Source organism: Dasypus novemcinctus, chromosome 1 (genome assembly GCF_030445035.2).
Source record: "Dasypus novemcinctus isolate mDasNov1 chromosome 1, mDasNov1.1.hap2, whole genome shotgun sequence".
Taxonomy (NCBI): Eukaryota; Metazoa; Chordata; class Mammalia; order Cingulata; family Dasypodidae; genus Dasypus; species Dasypus novemcinctus.
The window spans coordinates 168,146,608-168,169,165 of record NC_080673.1 but is presented as its reverse complement, the minus strand read 5'-3'; the positions used below and the strand labels follow the sequence as shown (position 1 = coordinate 168,169,165).

At 40.3% G+C, this 22,558-nt stretch overlaps 2 long non-coding RNA genes across 4 annotated transcripts in view; one reads left to right on the top strand and one right to left on the bottom strand.

The window, feature by feature from the left end:
• Positions 1-22,558, bottom strand: part of LOC105746202 (uncharacterized) — a 324,527-nt gene that overhangs the window by 5,865 nt on the left and 296,104 nt on the right. For both annotated transcript variants that reach the window (XR_011649474.1, XR_011649471.1), the window contains one exon: positions 2,112-2,326. This is a non-coding gene — a long non-coding RNA (uncharacterized lncRNA). The remainder of the gene's footprint in view (positions 1-2,111; positions 2,327-22,558) is intronic.
• Positions 8,225-15,237, top strand: LOC131279080 (uncharacterized). 2 transcript variants are annotated; one of them, XR_009186402.2, is made up of 3 exons: positions 8,225-8,272; positions 13,817-13,873; positions 15,128-15,237. It is a non-coding gene; the product is annotated as an uncharacterized lncRNA (long non-coding RNA). The 2 variants fall into 2 exon arrangements; XR_011649481.1 differs by lacking the exon at positions 8,225-8,272 and adding an exon at positions 8,733-8,796.

Here is a 22,558-nt window from a genome sequence, read left to right as displayed (position 1 = left end):
GCTTGTGTTTTGTTCATTGTTTTCCCATTGTTGTCTACTAACTTTTGTTTGAATCAGTTTTCAAAGTTTCTCAGTCCTTTTGCCCTTGTCTGACAGCTTATGTCAGTAGATGAGGGAAGGCCAAGGAGATACAACATATATTTTCTCTTTTTATTAAAATTCTAACTCTGTGCCTTGATTTCTGTCCAGCCTGGATATCAGCCCCAGGCTTGTAGGCGGTCCTAATCTTCGTGGCAGGTTTACAGGGGCAAATTTAGGAATTGTGAAGGCCCCTACCCTTTGCTCACTGCTTGATCAACTTGCTTCATTAATTAGTTAAAATGCAGTCTGGTGTTATGAGAGTAATTGCATTTATATGTCTTAATAACTTACCTGTCCCTATGCAGTAGTCCATTTCATTCTAATAAAAAATATATAGATGTGATTTGACATATGGATCTTCAAGCTCACAAAATGAGCTCAAACTTGAAAGTGCTCCAGATTATAACAGCGTTTATTATTTTTAGAGCATTACCTAGTCATTTTGATTAATTTGCTTGGAGTGCTTTTCCCTGCAATTCCCCAGGGAGAGGTGGAGAAAAGATGGTAAAACATAAATTTCCTTTGGTGACGAGTTCACATCTGTTTAGAACTGTAACATGGCAAATCATTGTGAAATCTTCTAATGGGTGCCTGCCCCCTGCCAAATAAGCCCAGTAACCAAAAGCACATAAAGAAATAATTGAAAGACACTGGACTGGATCCAAAAGGCCATGGCTAATGTTTCACCTAATCTCTCTCCTGGTCGCTCCAGCCTATTGCTGGCCCTACCCACATGATATGTACTTCAGAGCTTCCTTGCAGCTGCTTCTTGGCTATTTGCACTATTTAACCCCCTGGCAGAAAAAAAAATGAGAGCTATTGTGCAGAAAAAAAAGCATAAAAGGGAGTAAGATTAGCACTTGGAATAGGAAGATGAGCTTTTGGAGGGTAGCACATGTCTTCTTCTGAAAGGGTTAATTCTCCTCTGGTAGAGTGGGCTGACCTGGGAGAGGTGTCAGCCTAAACAGGGCAGGGTCAAGGCCAGGAGGAGGACCCCAAAGGAGCTGGCAGTAGCTCAGGGTCAGAGGCGGTGAGTCTCCCACTGAGGGTGAGTGTACTTGAGCTGGGAAAAAAAATTGAAAAAAAAAGCCCCCTCTTTTTCCTTTTATCGCGGCTCTATCTTGTGTACCACTGACTCCAGAACATGAGGAGGGTGGGAGAGGGTGGGAGTTAGTGATTTTTTTTTTCCTAAAAGGAAGGAACAGAGAAGTCTCCTTGAACAATTAAAATTTGCATGAACAATATTCGTGGTTGTTAATAAAACCATTGAGCAATATCTGATTGTATCTCTTTGGAGCTGGCATTTCAAAGGTGGCATTGGCAAGTCAGAAAGCAGAAAGAAATTCTTCTGCTTCTCAGGCAGGAATTTGGACCTAAGAGATATTCATGATGTTAATTATTGATGATTTCTGTTGGCCTAAGTCAGGCGTTGAGCTTCAAGACAATATGCCAGGAACTAGCAACAAAAATGGCCATTTATTGCCACTAAGGGGTATTGGACTTCCACTATATTTGAAGGACAGAAGGACACACAGAGAGGTCTTTAGATCCTGTGTTCCAAAATTTTTTTAAAAAGGCAGAATTTTTTTTTTTTAAGCTTCAGATGTGGAATTTATTTCAATAGAGTTGCACTATATTGAAAGAAAAAAGCAACACATAAAAATTCTAACTTGCCAAATGAACTATAGAACAATAAATCTTTACAGGAGAAATCGTTATTAGGTCCTTTTAAATAAAAACTCCTTTTGCATTTTTAAAACAGGGATTGACATATATGTACATTTTTAGGATCATGTAAAGTGAAGTCTTTAGATGTGCAAACATGATTCCTAATAGAGACTATCCGGATTTTGGGGTCAGGACCTGGGGTTGAATCCCAGCTCCACTTCTCATGGCATGTGAAGTAACTTACTTGATCCTTCTGAGCCTCAGTTTCCCCATCTGTTAAATGAGGACCATAGTCCTTCCCTCCTGAGACTGAAATGAGCTGCTACACATAAAGCAGCCAGGGAGTCTCTGCTACAAAGTACCTGTTTAATAGCCATTAGCTTTCTTTGGGCTCTCTGTCCTTTCCTCCTACTGGAACCATGCCACTTCACAAAAGAAAATGAGGCCCTTCTTTGTAGCTTAGGATTCTTCAGCTTTCAGGCAATTAAAACGTGACCTCAAATGGAGTGGATTTGACTCAAGCAGTTGAGTTCCTGCTTCCCACATGGGAGGTCCTGGGTTCGGTTTCAAGTGCCTCCTAAAAACAAACAAACAACAAACAAACAAGTGAGAGAACAAATGTTGCTCAAGAGGTTGAGCACTGTCTTCTCCACATATGAGGTCCCAGGTCCAATTCCTGGCCTCTGATACCTCAAAAATTCAAATCAAAACAAAACAAAAACCAGTGACCTCAAACAAATCAGGCCCAAACAACTTATGGCTGTTTCTGCCTGTGTAGCACTATGCGACAGATACATTCTAAGCACTTGACAAATAGTTACTCATCTACTCTTTCACAACAACCCCATGAAATATAAACTATGGCTAGTCCCATTTTACAGTTGAGGAAAAAGAAACTGAGAGCGCTTATATAACCCACCCAAGGGCACAAACAGTGACAAAGACAGGATTTGAACCCAGTCTGCTCCATTTCTTTAGTATGCATCCCAGGCATCTTTTTTATTTGAGAATCCCCTCTGAGACCAAAGCAAGCTGGGTGAAGCACCAGGGCCAGCTCTGCCCACTATAAAATAATAGCAGGGCCAGAAGTATTAAAGTTGCCCAAGTCTCTGTTGATAAGATTTCATATCCAAACCTCAGACCAGAGACCTAGATGAGGCTGATTTAAGAAGCAAGCAGAATTCCCAGCCAGTCCTTTGGTGCTCTGCCAAACTTCCCACTGTGCATGCAGCTTGGGGGGGCACGGCCTCTTCTCAGGTTTCCTCATTATTCCTCATCACCTTGGCCCAATGAATGGGAACTTTCTGGCTGTTACAGTGTGAATGAGTAGAAGAGTGATGGGAATGAAGGAAGCAGTGAAGCAGTGAAGAAAAAGAGAAAGCACTTGCACCCCCCCATAACTTTTCTTTTTTTTTTTTTTTTATTACAAAAGCAATGCGTGCTTGTGGCAGTCATTGTAAAGTGGCTGACTCAACCCCATTTCCCAACCCCCTTCTCCTGCCCCGTTCTGGCCGGGGTGATCATGTGATACTAATCTGTCAATTAAGTATAAGTCTGTTATAAAGTTCCCGGGGAAGCTCGTTTCCTGATACAGGCACTGGTGCTCCCGCGCCTCCCCCGCCCTTGAATGCCTATGCAGTGACTGTAGGACAGTGGCCATCTTGAAACCACAAAGGAGGAGCCAAGGAAATCACAGACATTGGTCCTGGGACTGTTGAGCTGCTGAAGCTCAATAGGGGGACTTCGTTACTTGCAGCCAAAGGCAATCCTACCTATAGTTCACATTAGAAAAGTTAGAAAAATGCAGAAAAAAAGAAAAAGAGGGAAAACATCCACCATAATCCTCCATTCAGAAAGAACTATACTTATTTTTATATATATCCTTTCAATTTTTCCATTTTTACTGTTTTACAAAAATTTGGAATAACACTCCATAAATACTGTTTTGTAACTAATTTTTTTTACTCATCAATGTGTTATGACCATCTTTTTATATCAGTCATATTCATCTATTTGGCACTATATGAATGTGCCCAGGATTTTAACCAATTCCTTATTGTTGAGCATTTGTTTTTTTTCTAATTTTTAACTATTGTAAACAATGATACTGTGAACATCTTTGTAGATGCATCTTTGTCTTATTATTTCCTTAATATAAATTCCTAAAAAGTAAATTGCTGGGTCAAAGGAGATACACATTTTTTTTTAGGCTTTATATACCTGTAGATAAATACCCTTCAGAGGGTTTTACCAATTTTTATATTTTTATTTGCAGTGTGTGCCTTTCTTCCACATCACTGTCAATGCTGCATATTATTATCTTTTAAAAATGTCTTCTAAGTCAATAGGCAATATTTAGAATTTTAACACTACATTGCATTTTTAAATTAATGAGATTGAACATATTTTCATGACATTGCCATTTATAACTCCATTAGTTGTCAATTATGTGCCAGGTACTGGGCTAGTTAGTTTACATATTTATTTTAATTCTTACAAATTGGTTATCCTGTTTTATGGATGAGTAAACTATAGCTCCAACACATTAAGTAACCTACTCAAGAACACACAGCTAGTAAGTGATCAAATTGGGCTTCAAAACTAGGTAGGCCAAAGAAGACACTATAATAATAAGGATTAAAAAATAATCAGAGTGGATGTGGCTCAAGCGGTTGAGCACCATTAAGCATCTGCTTCGCACATGGGAGGTCCTAGGTTTGGTTCCTGGTGCCTCTGAAAAAACAAAAAGCAAACAAGCAAAACAAATGGAAAAATCAAGGGAGCCGATTGACTCAGTGGTTGAGCACCAGTTTCCCACATATGAGGTCCCAGTTTCAATCCCTGGCCCTGGCACCTCAAAAAAATAAAAAGTGATAATAACAATAAAGGTGCTGGATATGTTCTCCAAGTCTTGAGTTGAATCAGCCCAGGAACCAGTAGAAGAGAGATGGCTTCCTCCAAGGGATAGTTGAAGAGAGTTCACGGAAGGAACTACTTATGGAGATGTGGGGAGGGTTAAGGGATGAAGTACCAAGAGACTAGCAAAGGCAATAAGCCACTGCCATCCCAGGCCTGAAGAAGGAGACTGAGGGACCTTATGGAAACCTGCTGAGATCTTAGGGAGAGTGGCTGCCTAACAGGACCCATGTCCTAGGTAGAGGACCACAGCCACTGCCAAACTACAGAGCAGCCAGGAGAGAGATAAAGGTATAAACACACCAAACTGATCTCCTGTTGCTGCCTTCCATTGTTTGCATCCAACCAGAAGACAGAGGACAAGAGAGCCTGGGTAAAGCATCTGTGGAAATCAACCTGTGGGATACACAGCAAAGGAAAGAAAAATGGGGAATGGACCTAGAGGGTCCAGCACATTTGCTCTTTATTTCCTTTAGAAGAACAGAACAATATCATCCTGCAACTAATTGTTGATATGTTTCTAAACCCATGTGCAAGGCTGCCATAGGATTAAGTGCAGCCATGTAGGTAAAGAGCATAGTACAGTTTGCCACATAGTAAAAACTCAATAAAGATGCATTATTTTTTCACGCTGTTCATTGATCACTCCAGAAGGTTCTACATCTTATTCTTTTTTCTATTGGCAACTCTCAGCTCCCAAATCACTGACCATAAAACAATAGCAAAACACAAAAACAAAACAAAATAGAAAGGGAAGGAAAGAGAAGGGAAAATAATCTATTCTTCTTGGGTACACAGCTAGAGCTCTGAGGTATGGCCATATGACTGAGTTCTGACTACTTCTGGATGTGAGTAGAAGTGATCAGCACACCTTCCAAGCCTGGCCCATAAAAGCCTCTCACATTTATTCCTCCATACAGTTTCTCCTTTCCAAAAGGATGCCAATTAACAGGGTTTTCTCAGAAACCGTACTCCATCCCACCCTGAACCCAAACCAGGAATTACCTTGGACTCTATGGGAATGAGAAATAATATTGATAGTGTTAAACTATGGACATAATAGGGCTTCTTTGTCACTGCAGCTGGTGTTATCCTCATTAACACAAAGAGCAAAGCTATTAGTATGATGACCAGCATTGAAGGAAATAAATGCATAATGTGGTTTCTCTGGAAGGAGCCCTCCAATTCTAAAGCTCCTTGATGAATACTTAAGTTTGGTTTATAATGAATTATTATGCTCTACCAAGAATCTCTATTTTAAAAATCCCTTCAAAGAAGTAGGAAGGACCAAAAATGAGAGGCCTGGCACTGAGGGTTGTCAGTGTGATATGGGTTTGGAGCCAACCTTAGCCTTGTACTTGGCATGGATGCTAGAGTCAGACTGCCTGGGTTCACAACCAGTGTCACCCCTTCAAGTGACTTATTCTCTCTGAGTTAATATGAATAAAGAGCTAAGAATTATGTTAGGCACATGGCCAACTCTCAACATTTGCTTGATGAATAAAAGAATAAAGTCTCTTCCCTTCCACAAGATCACCTCTGGCTTGTTGTTCTTTCTTTCTCAGACAAAGTCTCTGGACAGTAATTTCAAGGAATAGAAGAACAAAGGAAAGAGGAAGGCCAGCCTTGTCTCTCATTCCCTCCTTCAAGGCTAATGCAGTTCTCCACCCCCTCAAGGACAGTCCCCTGCCCACTGGTGGCTCCCAGCGGATATCACTGGGTTTAGAAAGTAGACCCTGGATCCACTCTTCCTGGATTTGAATCCTATCTCACTACCTCACTGATCTCCCATTACAAAGAACTTAGGACAAGACCTGGCTTAAGTGGCCACTATAAACGTGAGTTATCATTGCTATTATTCCTTCTGTCGATCCCTTCAGTGCATGGAGGCATTCGGATCAAGGTCATTGCTTCCCTCCTTGGCAGATGCCAACTCTGGTCCCACCCTGAGGAGGCACCTTGTCTTGAAGCCCCTCCATCCATACCTTGCTAGTGTGAAGTGCCACTAATTCAGAACATTTTAAAAAGTGATTCATGACCCTCACTGATGACTAGAAGGAAGAAAAATCTTGTGAATTACTAAGTCACAGCTGCCTGCTCGAGTCCTGTGAATACAGTGACAGATGATGGCAGATGATCTGGTTATATCAGGTTTCAATTGCCATGGATACCAACTTTCACTTACGAGTGTGAAAAATAATGGCTACAAAATAATAAAATATATGAAGCTAAGAGCATCCAGAAAATGCATGGATAGGTAGAACATGTCTTCAATTATTCCTTCAATTTATGTTCCCTAAAACCTAATCTATGAAATCTGATATAACAAGGTTAGTGTATTTGGTGGTTTGGAACTGTGTGCCCCAGAAAAAGGTCTTCTTAAATGTAATCCATTCCTGTAGATGTGAACCTATGGTAAGTAGGACCTATTGATGAAGCTACTTCAGTTAAGGTGTGGCCCATCCCAATTAGGATGTGTCTTAACTCTATTACTAAAGTCCTTTATAAGCAGAGTGAAATTCAGACAGAGAGAGAGAACGCTATGACAAGCAAGAAGCTGAAAGTCAACAACCCAGAAGAGAAGGAAGAAGTCACGAAAGGCTGCCATGTGCCTTGACATGTGACCAGGACCAAGATTCTCCAGCAGCCAGCCCTTGAAGGCTAGTCTTCAGGAAGAAAGCATCTCCTTGTTGACACCTTGATTTGGACTTCTCCTAGCCTCAAAACCATGAGCCAATAAATTCCCATTGTTTAAGCCAACTCATTGCATGAAATTTGTCTGGGCAGTGAGAAAACTAAAGCAGTGTATAAAGAAGGTGTTACAACTGTGTAGATGCTGGGATTAACATGAATTCTCTGGTCTATTAGCAGTCTTTTTGCTCTAAGGTCTTGGTGTCACGTCAAAGCATGGGCCAGGAGGAACATTCTAGATAAATGAATAGGTTGAGATATGGAGACCTAGAGATTATTGGGGCCCATCGATTAAATGCTAGGAGCTTTACAGATATGACTTCATGTAATCCTCACTAAGTCTTTGTTTTACACAAAAGAAAACCTGCTTGAAAATCATTATGAAGTGAGTTTAAAGTTGAACTTTGCTGCTTTCCAGCTGTGTGCTTTTAGAAAAGTTCTATAGCCTCTCTGAGTTAATAAGGAGCAAATGAGTAAATGAAAAATACCTAGTACGTAATAATAAAAATGCAGTTCTTTCCTCTTACTTCCACCAGTGGTTCTCAACTTTGTATGTTGAAATCACTTGGGAAGCTTTTAAAAAAATACTCTTGCCTGGGTCCTTCCCCTGGAGACTGGGATTTAATTGTTTTAGGGTGTGGCCTGAGTATGGGCATGGAAATTTTTAAATACTCCCCCGGGGTGATTCTCAAGTGCAGCCAAAGTTGAGAACCACTTGTCTTAATTGAATCACCCAATATCACATAGGGAGTTAGTGGGTGATGTAATAATGGCATTGTTAATCGCATTTGGGCAGAGTTAGAACTGGGAATTCTGGGAACTAGTGATGCTTCCTTCTTTCATTAAGGGAAAAGGCATAGAGGAGCATGTGTTCCTTCAGCCTGAATGTCCTCCAGGGGAATGGCAGTTTATTCAGGTAAGGAAAGACCAGACTGGAGGTTTTTCCTTAATGAAGGATACCATATTGGGGAACCCATTCTTTAGCATGAAGTGAAGGCATTAAAGAGACTGTGGATTAACTCCCCAAATGAAATGTATGTTCCAGGAACCAAGACCGTCAGATTCCTGATGATTAAGTGGCGGTGGGAGATTCTGGATTAGGACTGTTGTCACCTTGCTGTGTGGTGCTTAAGTCCAAATCCTTAAACCTGCTGAACTTCAAGTTCCCAATCTGTTAGGGTCGTACTAACTTTTAAAGAAAACTGCAAGCTTAACATTCTCAGGTAAAAATGCCCCAAGCATTTCCACCCATAATTTTACACACAATTTTGAGATGTCATTGAACCATATTAAATTTTTCTAAATTAGATAAGCTTTAAATTGTTTCCAATTTTATAAAATTATCTTACTCCAATTAAAATATTGTTTAAGGGTTATGCTAGATGAGTGGTCTCTATGGAAGATGCTGTAGGTTGCAGAAGGAAAGCGGACTTCTGAAAGGTAAGTTGTTGAGCAGGAAATACTGGATGGGGTGAGGCAGGTCAATGCCCCTGGGTCGAGGCCTCCGAGTCAAATATCTAAAAAATATCTTTCGTGGAAAATAATTGGTCCGAAGGATTACAACCCTAACACATTTCTCTTTTCTGGAATTAATGCCTCTCAAATGATTTTCAAAGCCTAGTTTAAAAATTCCACATTTCATTATCAAGTTCAAAGCCACACTGCTCTGTGGACTCATGGCTACGCAACCTGGAAAGACAGAAATTGTTGACTGGAATCCCACTTCTTCCAGCAGCTCATTGTGTGATCATAGCCAAGTTGCTTCACCTCTCAATGCCCTCGCCTGTAAAACGCAGATAACAGCACTAACCTCACAGCCCTGGTATGAGGAATAGCTAATAAAATGTGATAGTGACACGCCCAATTTAAATGCAAACGGCTGTAAAACAACAAAAAACATTTTAAAAGATTTCCACTGCTAGGAGCTGGGTACAGGGGTAATAGGACTTTCAGAGGTGAACATTAATTTTCTTCTCTAGTGTACACCTCACTGAATAATCAATGGGTAGTTATTATTCTATGTGCCAGATACTGTGCTAGGTTCCGGGGATGAGAGAGTAGTCCCAGCCCTCCTATAATTTGCAGTCATCCATTCCAGGAAAGACATGCAAAACCCAGTGGAAAATATTCTGCATCACAGCTCACTCTCTCTCTACATAAATATTTACCAAATCTTATCTGCTTGCAGAAGATGGAGCTAAGAGCTCTGGGAAATGCAAAGGCCTATAAGATACATCCCCATCTTTGAAGAGTTTGAAATCTCATCTTAAAGAAAAGACACATAGGAAAGGGTAAATAGTCCAAGGCAGTGTAAGACCCACTGACAAGTGAATACCCAAGTTTCTCTTTCATTTATTTTTCTTTGCCTCTTCTCCACTCTCTCCTTCCCCTCCAAGAATCCCTCTACACCCATCTCCTTGATGTCTAGGTCTCTCTTGGGACTTTTGTAAACCTAACAGATTTGCAACACTCTAAACAGCCAGGGACTAAAAAGTGCATGCCCTCTTTTCAAAGCATTCAAATTCACTTTTTTAAAAAAAGATTTATTTTCAGCTCCCTCTTCTCTTATTGTCTCTCCTTTGTGTCTCTTTTTGTTGCGCCATCTTGCTGCGACTGCTCTCTCTGCTGGCCAGCACTCCATGTGGGCCAGCACTCCATGTGGGCCAGCTCACGGTGCGGGCCAGCTTGCCTTCACCAGGAGGCCCTGGGCATCAAACCCTGGACCTCCTATATGGTAGATGGGAGCCCAACTGCTTGAGCCACTCCCATTTCCCCAAATTCACTTTTATATTAGGGTGTAATTTATATGCAATATAATGCTCAGGTTTTCAGGGTTTAGTTGGCTACGTTTTTCACAAATGTAAACACCTGTGTCAAGATATAGAACCTTTTTATCCCCCAGAAAGTTTTCTCCAATCCCCTTTCCTCGATCATCTCTTAGCTACAGGCAATGTCCATACCAATTTCTATCACTGTAGATTAGTTTTGCCCATAGACCTTCAGATAATGCAATTATTCTATAAGTACGCTTTTGTGTCTAGCTTCTTTGGTGAAACGTAATATTTCTGAGAGTCATTTATTTTGTTGCATGTATCAGTAGTGTGTTGTTTTTTTACTGCTGAGTAATGTTTCCTTGTATGAATATACTGCAATTTGTTTATCCATTCAATTGTTGGTGGATTCAACCATTGCTGTGATAAAGAATGTTGTTACAAACATTCTTGCAGAAGTCTTTTTATAGACATATTTTTATCTCTTTTGGATATACCTAGAATTGATGGATCATAGTTGAGTGTATGTTTAGTTTTATAAGGAGCTGCTGTAACTTGCCCAAGCATTGTAAAATCTTACATTCCCACCAACAATGAATGAGTGTCCCAGTTGTTCCACATGGTCACCAACTCTTGGTATTGTGGCTTTATGCTTTTAGCTATTCTAATTAATGTGAAGTGATATCTCATCATGGCTTTTATTTGCATATTCTGACGAGTCAAACTATTGAGCACTTTTTCATATGCTCCTGAAAATAATGTACATCTTCTTTGTGAAGTGTCTAAGTCTACTGCCAATTTTGAAAGTTGTTTTTTTTTTTTTTCAAAAAAGATTTATTTATTTATTTAATTTCCCCTCCCCCCTTCCCTGGTTGTCTGTTCTTGGTGTCCATCTGCTGGGTCTTGTTTCTTTGTCCGCTTCTGTTGTCGTCAGCGGCACGGGAAGTGTGGGCAGCGCCATTCCTGGGCAGGCTGCTCTTTCTTTTCACGCTGGGCGGCTTTCCTCACGGGCGCACTCCTTGCGCGTGGGGCTCCCCCACGCGGGGGACACCCTTGCGTGGCACGGCACTCCTTGCGCGCATCAGCACTGCTGTGGGCCAGCTCCACACGGGTCAAGGAGGCCCGGGGTTTGAACCGCGGACCTCCCATATGGTAGACGGACGCCCTAACCGCTGGGCCAAAGTCCGTTTCCCATCATTTGTTAAACTGATAATAGTTTTTCCCATTCTGTGGCTTGCTTTTTCATTTTCTTAATGGTGTATTTGGTGAACAGAAGTTTTAAATTTTGGTAAGGTCCAATATGTCAGTTTTCTTTTCTTTTATGATTTATTCTTTTAGCATCCAATCTAAGAAATCTTTGCCTACCCCAAGATACTCTCTACATTCCATCTTGATTACTTTTGGTATATTGTGTGACAAAGGGATCAAGACTTGTGATGCTCCAGGACTGTTGTTGAATTATACTGGTGACTTTGTTAAAAATTGATTAACTCTTGTGAGTCTATATCTGGACTCTATTGTGTTCTTTTGATCTACTTGTCAGTCCTTGCTTGATATCATTGATTGCTACAGATAAAAAGTAAATCTTTATATTAATTATCTATTGCTGCATAACAAATTATCCCCAAATCTAGCAGGTTAAAACAGCAAACATTTATTATTTCACACCATTTTTGAGGGTCAAGAATCTGAGAGCAGCTAAATTGGTTAGCTATATCCCAGGAACTCTCATGAGTTTTCAGTCTAGCTGTTGCCAAAGTTAAAGCCATCTGAAGGTTTGACAGAGACAGGAGGGTCCAGTTCCAAGCTCACTAATGTAGATGTAGCAGTGGCCTCAGTTTTTTGCTGGCTGTTGACCAGGGACTTCAGATCCTCAGAATGTAGATCTCTCCATAGGCCTATTAATGACACAGCATCTGGTTTTCCCCAGAACAAGTAATCAGAGTGAGAGAGAGAGAAACCAAGATGGGTACCACAATGTCTTTTATGACCTTATCTCACAAGCAACATACTTTAATTTCTGCTGTATTCTACTGGTCACCCAGACCAACGCTGGTGGGCTGTGGAAAGGGACAACACAAGGATATGAGTACCAGGAAGTGGAAATGAGTGGAGGCCATCTTGTAAGCAAGTTACTAGATTCTTGAAATCATGTGGTGTGAGTCACCTGACCTGGTTTTTATTTTCTAAGGTAGTTTTGGCTATTCTAGATCATTTGCATTTTCATATAGATATTAGAATCAGCCTGTCAATTTATAAAAGCATCTTGCTGAGACTTTCATTGGGATAGCATTGTTTCTATAATCAATTTGGGGAGAATTGAAATCACCAACTTTGAGTCTTCCATCGTGTGAACTTGATATCTTTCTCTGTTCATTTACATCTATACTTTCTCTCAGCAATGTTTTTCAGTTTTCAGTGTAGAGGTACTGTATATCTTTAATTTATTCCGAAGTATTTTATGTTTTCTGATGCTTTTTTAGTGGCATTTTTAAAGTATCATTTTCCAACTCTTTGTGGCTAATATATAGAAATAAAATTGAATTTTGTATACTGGAAACTTTGCTAAATTCCTGCAACTTTGCTAAATTCATGTAGTAGTTTTAGAAGTAATTTTATAGATTCCTTAGGTTTTTATATATAAGCAATGAAACTAATTAAAACTAATCTTTTTTCTTTCTTTCCAATATTTATGCCTTTTATTTATTTTTCTTGCTTTATTGTACTGCCTAGGAAAGTGGTAAGCAAACATTTTCTATAAAGAGGCCAATAGTAAATTAGTCCATATAGTCCCTGTCACGATCATATTACCATACACTCTGCCATTGTTGTGTAAAAATAGCCACAGATAATAAGGGAATGGAGTGACTATGTTCCTAGAAAACTTTATTTCCGAAAATGAGTGACCAAGAGAATTTGAACCATGGGCCAAACATCTGCTTTGTCAGGACCTGTTTAATAGTATGAAGGTCATAAAAATCAAGGAAAGACATGAGGGTTGTTCCAAATTGAAAGAGAGTGAAGCAAAATGACAGTGAAATGTAATGTATGATCCTGGATTCAAAGTTTTTGCTGTAAAGGACATTGGTGAGACAACTGGTGAAAGGTGAGTGCATTCTCTTCTGAGGATTAGATGGTAATGATGTGTCAATGTTAATTTACTGAGCTGTGTTGTTGCATTCTGATTACATAGGAGAATGTCTTCATATAAACGGAAATCAAACTCAGGTATTGAAGGTGATAAGGTTTTATGTTGTCAACTTACTCTCAAATGGTACAGGAAAAACAGGTTTTTCGTTTTTACTATTCTTGCAAAATTAAACATAAGACAAAACCCATATTGTTGGGCCACATAGTATAAAGAGCAGTTGTAGATCCATGGCATACAAGAAGGATGAAGCCAGAGACCTTTGAGGATACCTAAACACTGTATGTGAGAACTAGGCTTTGCCAATTCTTCCCACTATATACTTTACATGTATTTTATCTTTTCAACCATCCACTGAAGTAAGAATGAGTGTCCTTGCTACATATTATGGTTATCATGAACCTTCAAGATGAATTATATATAGGCCCAAATAAGGTCTAATAAATAATGTCCTAAATTGTCAAAAATGTTTTCATATATAATATGTCATTGCATCCCCACAATCACTAGGAAATTAAGAATTGTTACCCCACTTTTACAGATGAGACGCTTGATGTTACTGAAGACTAAGAAGCTGCCATCCAGACTCAAACCCAGGGTGACATAAGTCTTGGGCTCTTCCCATCTATAGTAACTACTGCATTGGAGAAGACACTTAAAATCACAGAACCTTAGAGTAGAAAAGCACCTTAGAGGTCAAGTAGTCCAAACTCCAGTCCGAGAATTTAGGGCCTACATATGTTTCTAACATATTAGGAAATGCACACTTTATAAAGACTATTTCTTTACCTTATAATGATAACCTGCATGGGAATCCAATGAGTCAGTGCATGGGAATCACATCTGAAAACTCAAGTTCAAATTAAAGAAATGTACTATCATTTAGCTCTCCCTCTACTGCATTTGCCTATACTTCTTAGAACACTTTCTTGTGTGCCTCCTAATCCCTATTTTTGGGCCTCCAATTTCCTCTTTATCTACTCCTCCTTTTGATTTTTAAGAGCACACTTTACCTTTAAATGGCAACTATCATTTCCTCTTCAGCATCCTAAATGACCTACCTTCTGGATTTTCAGGAAATCTGGCTCTCACACAGCTCTATTCTTTCCTTCCTGCCTTCTTCCCCAACTTATACTCAACAAATCCATTCAATAAATATGTATTGAGTCCCTACTATGTGCTTCGCACTGTCCTAGGAGCTGGGGATAGAGTAATATCTTTACAGACTTTTTTCTCTTAGTTATCATGCAAATTTTTGGCTTCTCTTACTATTTCACATAAATTGTTAATTTCAAAAGAACATTTCATTTCTTTTTCTGTCATATTTCAATTCCCTTTTCAAAACTAGAATTTATCTTTATCCAGTTTTAGCCTGGACTTAGAACTTCCTCACATAAAATGCACTTTTAATTTCACAGCATCATTTCATCAGCAGGAAATTACAGCATGTCAGAATTATGTAAATAGGATATATTGTTACTCACATCTTTTCCTCAAGCATGATGTGCTATGATTTTGTGCGTACTTTGATTAGTATCCATGTGAACTGCGGTGTAAATGTTTTGTAAAGTAGACTTTAATTTTAGTTTCCTTCTTACCTCCTCTGCTAGCTGCTAATTACGAGTCAAATGGTCCCTTGCTCCCAGATTAAGCCTATAGGACAGAAACTCATCAACTGATTACCTGTCCTTCAGGTGAAGCACCTGTGAAGAAACTGCCCTTGGGATGGGAGTTGAGGGAAGAGTAGGGAAAAAGTGTGACAGGAAATCTAGAGAGTAGCAGGCAACTCCCTGGGTGGTCTGCCCTTCCTGGTGATTCTCTCCTGTGGTTTGAGCTCCCTCTGAAATTACAGAAAAGTATTTGAACAGAAGGATTAGACACCCAAGGTAAGAACTGGACTTCCTGAGAAAACTTGAGAAGATGAATTATCAAGAAGGAATCCTCTGGAACACTTCTGGGACCCATTCAGAACCCCATCTCAAACACCAGGTCAAATCACCAGGTAAGAAATAAATGCATCTAGATTTATGTTCAACGAAAGCACTTATCAAAATTTCCATTAATACATTGGGACATCAAAATGTTCATAATGATTACTTTCAGTAGCTCAAAACAGTTCAAATTAAGAAAGAATCTACAGACTACATCCAACTTTTTAAAAAAGATTTATTTTTTATTTATCTCTCCCCTTTCCCCCTCCTCCCCCGCAGTTGTCGGCTCTCTGTGTCCATTCGCTGTGTGTTTTCCTGTGACCCCTTTTATCCTTATCAGTGGCACTGGGAATCTGTGTTTCTTTTTGTTGCATTATCTTGTTGTGTCAGCTCTCCGTGTGTGCAGCGCCATTCTTGTGTAGACTGCACTTTCTTTCGCGCTGGGCGGCTCTCCTTACGGGGCACACTCCTTGCGCATGGGGCTCCCCTACGTGGGGGACACCCCTGCATGGCACAGCACTCCTTGCACACATCAGCACTGCGCATGGACGAGCTCCACATGGGTCAAGGAGGCCTGGGGTTTGAACCCCGGTCCTCCCATGTGGTAGGCGGACGCCCCATCCATTGGGCCAAGTCCGCTTCCCTAGACCCAACTTTTAATGTTATCCTTAAAAAGGAAAAAAGGAAGGAAGAAAAATGAAAGAAGAAAGAAGGAAATGAAGGAGAAGGGGGAAGGGAAGACAGAAAGATGTGTAAAATTTTCATACTTTAATGCTTGAAGTTTTGCTGCAGAGCAAATATCATTTGTTCCCACTAACAGTACATGTCTCCCCTCCATGGTCTCTGATAGACAAAAGCATTTCCAACGTTGTATGTTCTGGGACATTTCTGAAACGACTTTCCTGGAGATACAACAAAAATTTTTCTCCCGAATAAGGGTGGAGTCACAGTTTTAGTATGTTTTCGTCACTTTGCTAAGCAGACTTAACCACCCACCCAAACTGCCGCAGGGGGCATCTCTGAAGGCAAGGATGCGAGGGCCTGAGAAGCTTCAGGCATAATATTGTCCCCAAAGCGGCTGAGACCTGAGTTAGAGACAGGAATTCACATTAGGGGAGACCCAGAAGTGACAGAGGAGCAGAGGACAGCCTAGATCTGCTTCTAAGAACTTCTCCTACTTCCCTGGGCCCTTTGGGGTAAGTCACTCAACCCGCCTGGGGCTTTCTTTCCTCTCCCATAAAAATGAGAGATTCCTGTTCAGAAGTGCCTGACACACAGTAGGAACTTAACCTGTATTTGATTCTTTCCCCTTTCTTCCCTACCTATCATGGCTTCCATTTTCCTGCAAAGTGATCCTTTCCTTCTCCTTAGAGTTGACTTGGGAGTGGGGATCAGGGATCATGGGCTTTTGGGTAAGACTGACCAGAGAGAGGATCCTGCTTGACAAATTACTACTCATGTGTCCCTGGGCAAAAGACCCAGCTTACCTGAGCTCAGCGTTACCTGTAGAGTGAAGATAATAATAACACCTACCTTCTGTTTTGTAAGGCTTAATGAAATAATCCATTTTTTTTAAGCTTTGAAAGCATGCTTTTATTTTTTTACCTTTCCCCCTATTCCTTGTTGTTGTTTTGCACTCTCTGTCTATTCTCTGCATCCATTCATCTCCCTTTGTTGTGTCATCTTGCTGTGCCAAATCTCTGTGGCATGGGTGGTCAGCTCTTTGCGGCATGGGCAGTTAGCACTTCTCAGCGCAGGCCAGCATTCCTTCACCAGGAGGCCCCAGAAATCCAACCCGGGGCCTCCCATATGGTAGACAGGAGCTCAATCACTTGAGCCACATCCATTTCCCAGTAATACATTTTAAGTGCTTGGCACATAGCATATGCTCTATAAACACTAGATGTTGTCATGTATAATGGTACTTGGCACAGAATAAATGCTCAAAATGTGAGAGCCATTATTATTATTTATCTCTTAAAAATATGGTAGTATTGATGGGGAACAGGGTGCCTTGTTCCCTGCTATGTTCTTTCAAAGGATGAAGGCTAAGCCATGGCTTCAGGATATGCTTCTCTTAAACCTCCTAGCCATCTCCAACTTCCAGCTGGGGGAGCTTAGAGAACACAGTCCAGTATCTCTACAGGGGGTTGACTGGAGCTGGGGACCACATTTGGCCTCCCTGGGCAACAGGCATTTCAGGAAATATATTTTCATAATTGAAAAACAATTCTAATCACTGAGTAATACAGATCCCATCTATTCTTTAAACAAATATTTATTGAGCAGCTACAGTGTGCCAGGCACTGTTTTCACTGCTGGACATAGAACAGTGAACAAATCAGATAAAAATATGTGTTACTGAAAGAAAGCTTGACAAACTCTTCTTGGATGTTACAAGAAAGTATTTGAAGGGAGCCTAAAATTAACAAGGTACACAAGCAATGTTCTTAATGACATGTGCTGACTGTTAGATGTGTTTATTGCAGGAGGATGCTCTATCCACGCATATTTATTGTGCCCTGTTATACTCCGGGTGCACTAGAGGACTATGCTGAACAAGACTAATGTGGTTGTTGCTCTGTTGGAGCTTAGAGCCAAGGCCAGAATTCTCAAAATATCCCCTGTGCACACGGACTCACCTGGCATGTTTGCTGTTTTAGTCTGGGAGGCTGCCGAAAGCAATATATCAGAAATAGGCTGGCTTTTATAATGGGGATTTACTGGTGTACAAGTTTGCTGAGAAAAGTGTCCAAATCAAGGCATCATCAGGCTATGCTTTCTCCCTGAAGACTGGCTGCCAGCAATCCTGGACTCCTCTGTCACATGACAAGGCACAGGGCAGTGTCTGCTGGGCTCTGCCTTCTCCTCCAGCCTTCCTTACCCTTAGCTTCCTGCTTGTGGCTTTTCCTTCTGTCTCTCTGTCTCCTGATTCATCCTATTTATACAGAACACCAGTAAAAGGATTAAGATCTATCCAGGGCCCTTCATTGAAGTAACCTAATCAAAAGGTCCCACCCACAATTAGTTCATACCACAGAAATGAACCAGCTTTCAGAACATGATTTTCTGGGGTACAGTCTCAATGACCACACTTACTAAGGCAGATTCCCAGCACTTTCCCAGATGAGCTAAAGCAGAATGCCTTGAGGAAAAACCCAAGAATGTGCATTTTAAAAGCCCCCCAAATGATGTCTGAGAACCACTGAGGTAGGGCTCTTTAGTAGACAATGTTATTGTATGCGCAATTGTGAAAGTTTTCTGTTTTATTCACCAAAGCATAGCATTGATCCTAATTAATGCTTTAGGATAATGATTGATTTTACAATTACCCTGATGTAGCAACAAGATCTCACAAAAGAGACATGAGATTTTTATAATTTTCAAAAGGAAGATTAATCCAGTTGAAATCCTCCATACACATGAGTAAACAGAAAGCCATAGATGCTAACAGACTTGCCTGAGGTCACACATCTGGGACGAGAAGGCAGCTGCCCTGACCTCTGTCCTGGACTCTTTCACTCTCTTCTGTAAAACAAGAGTTTGATGTTGCCCACAGAGAAGGCCAATAGAGTTGCCCACAGGGCTACACTTGTCCCATTTTTGGCCAATTCTCAGCTCTTAAGAATAGACATTTCTACTTCCCCTGTCAGGTGGGCCACAGCCCCCTATTTCCCAGATTCCAGGACAAGATTCAAGAGGCAACAATCTTCGACCAGGAAAGTACAGGTTAACCCCAGTCCTGGGCTCTGAGCCAGCTGTGTTCTGGGCTGATCTGACCCTATTAAGGGTGCTGGATCCTTTGAAGCCAAACCGGTTTTTTAAAAAAACTAACTTCCTGAAGTGAGGAATAATTCTTTTCATATGTGAACAAGGAAACATGTATGTAGCAGTGACAATGAACAAATGCAGGTTGAAAAAACGTAACTTCCCCACTGCCAAAAGAATTCTTTAGGATCCTCTCACATTTTCCATGCATTTCCACAGCAAAAGAGTTTAAGGCAAGGCAAGCTTACCAAGACAGAAGAAATAATGTTAAAAATTAAAGCACGACATGGATCTCAAGTTTGTTAACATGCAATAATAACTCCACGAGCAATATGTTTCCCCATTAGGTGTCCTGGTATATGTGTTGTGCTCTTGTAAGTTAAAAGATTAAGGAGAGGACCATGTTTTCCTGAGCCCAAAGATGGACATTTAATGTCCATGCTAACACAAATGATATTTATACCTATCTGATTAGTGTAGAATTGCCAGGCAATTCAAGCCAAATGATTCTCTCTGATCTAACTGATCTCATCTGACATCCTACATTGACCAAATAATCCCAACCACTATCTCTTCTTTTTGTGTTTTATGATATATGGGCAGAGCTAGAAGTTATGCTGTCCATATATATCCCAACAGGACATTAACTTTTATCTGGAAAGTTATTCTGAAGGTCACATATAAAAATTTATTTAGAAAGTTGCTTCACTGTGGTTGCTTTTGTTTGATTTGATCCTTTTATCTCTTTGCCACTTACTCCTTTGGGTACCCATATGTAGATTGCAGGAAATGAAGTTTACTTTCCTATAGCTTTTCCCAGTAGTGAAAAATTCTAACTGAAATTCGCTCTTTTTATAAGGTACTATTTATATATACACAGTCTCTATAATTCTCACACTACTCCTTACTTTGCAAAGAAAACAGACACACACACAACCAGTTCAAGATACTTTAGAAAGTCTGTGGTAAATTGAAATAGGTTTCAATTCCTAAAATTTAATCATGGAGTTTTTGGTCCAATTTAATATAAGAGTAGTATTTATAGGAGTTGAAAATAGTAATACCTAAAGAATGAGACAGGCAAAAAAAGAAGCATGGCCCACGCAGGTGAGAAAACAGTGGGACACAAAGGTCTAGGAACAATACTAATAGAAGTTTCTGCCATGATGAAAAAATCTAAATCCGCACTAGCCACAAGCAGCTATTGGACAGTTGACATATGTCTATTATAACTAAGGAACTGAATTTTAAATTTCATTTCCGTTTAATTGAGAGCCAAATATGCTAGGGCTATCCTTTTGGGAGGTAGTTGGCTCCAGTTGACTGTAGCTACGCATGACTGCAGGCTCAGAGGTGCCAGGTTTCCTGATTTTTCTAGAGAAACTGGGATTCCAAATTTAATAGGAATTTCTTACTTTTTAAAACACAGGTCAGTCAAAGTCAAGACATCTGTGGTTCAGTCTTGGCCAATAGGCACTGGCTTGCCACTCTAGAGCTGCTCTTCTCACCTGGAGCGCTCTTGTATCCTTGTGCCAGAAGAACATTGTCAAAATCTCCTTCATCAGCTGTTTGCCATTCAGGGACCTCATCTCTCATCCCACAAGGTTGCAACAATCACTGTATTGCAACAATCACTCTGTAGACTCTGACCTCTCTCTTTAGAATTCTTCTTTGACTTTGTCTAAGAAATGCACAAGCATGTACAAGAAGAGGAGAATCACTTGCTCCTATTATAGTTGACCTGTCTCAGGACTCACCAGACAAGCTCCTCATTCCTACAGTCCAGATCACCTGTCTAAAATCCCCCTGACATTTTTTGAACCTTAAAAATTGACATTTTGCAGTCTCAAGAATTTGGCAACCTGTCAGTGGGCCTTAGTTTGGAATATATGCTCCCTAATATAACAGAGTTAGACTCATTTATAATATCCCAAGACATGACTCTTCTGCCCCTTTATCTGAATCTATAATTAGCATTATACTCATTAAATATAGTCCCAGAGACTTAAATCTTTGGTCTATTCATATGAATCTTAGTAGAGTTGTAACATCTACTCTCCAGTTCATTGAACTCAAACCCAGGGTGATGATGGACAACAACCATCCCCCAAAACAGAGAGTATCTGTGACTGCAAGCAAAACAATTCCATCCATCTACCCCATGAGATCTAAGCCCCTTCTCAACCAGAAGCAGAGTGGGCATCACCATCCCAAAATCCTCAATATTTAGGAATGAACAAGCATAAGGGGGAAATGCAGTTATGAACTAAAGTAGACTGATTATTATTCTAGCAGTGGAGAAACTTGTATCATTGATATAAAGGCAGTGGCCACCAGAGGTTCTGAGGGGAGGGAAAGAGAAGAAAAAGTATAGCATGGGCATTTTTGGGACATTAGAATTGTCCTGCATGACACTGCAATGATGGATACAGGCCATTATACATTTTGTCAAAATCTATAATACACTATAATGTAAACTATAGTCTATGGTTAGTAGCGATGCTGCAATATGTGTTCAACTGTAACAAATGTACCACACTAATGAAAGATGTTGTTGATGGGGAAAGTGGGGAGGGAAGTGGATGGGGTATATGGGATATAAATATATATATAAATTTTTTAGGAGGTATGGGGATTGAACCCAGGACCTCATACATGGGAAGCAGATGCTCAGCCACTGAGCTACATCCACTCCCCAATGAGAATTGTTTTTTCATTTGTTTTGTTTTTAGGAGGTACCAGGAATAGAACCTGGACCTCTTATATGGGCAGCAGGCAGTCAGTCACTTAAGCTGTATCTGCTCCCCTCCCCTGTACTTTTCCCTGCCTGAGATGGCTTCCTCATGTGTTTGCTCATTGTTTTTGCTCATTGTCTGCTTGTTGTCTGTTTGTTTTTTCTTTAGGAGGCACTGGGAACTGAACCTGCGACCTCCCATGTGGGAGCTGGGCACTCAACTGCTTGAGCCACATCCATCCTCCCCCATATTTTGGGTGTAACATTTATGTAATCTAAAGCTTCTTTAACAATAAAAAAATAAACTTAGAAGTAAAAAAAAAAAAAACGTCATTTTTGCCTTGTAGTCTAAGTTCTCTGGGAATAAAGAGAATGCCTGGGGTTTGTTTTACTCTATAGAGCAATATTTTTCAAACATTTTTTGAACGTAACACACAGTAAAAAATATATTTTACATTGCAACTTAGAATACACATTCTTATGTGTTTAAACTTAGAAAAGTTTCACAGAATACTGTCCTGTACTAGGCACTCTCCTCTGGTTTTTTTTCTATTTTTTTCTGAGCTCTATTTCACTGATCTCAGAGTCCACTGATGCATCCCAGTCCATAGTTTGAAAAACATTGCTATAGAAATTCTAGCCCATGTTCTATAACCAAGAAATAATAATTGACTAATCTAAACTCTCTTAATCATTCCTCCAACAGCCCTCAACCTCTTCCCACCTCCCTATAACACACACTCCATTATTAGAAGTGAATCCGAGACCAAACAAGTGGAATTATTTTCTAATACTCTGGGGATCTTTGTAGTTTCTAGTTAAAGAACCTCATTAGACTCAGATTGATCTT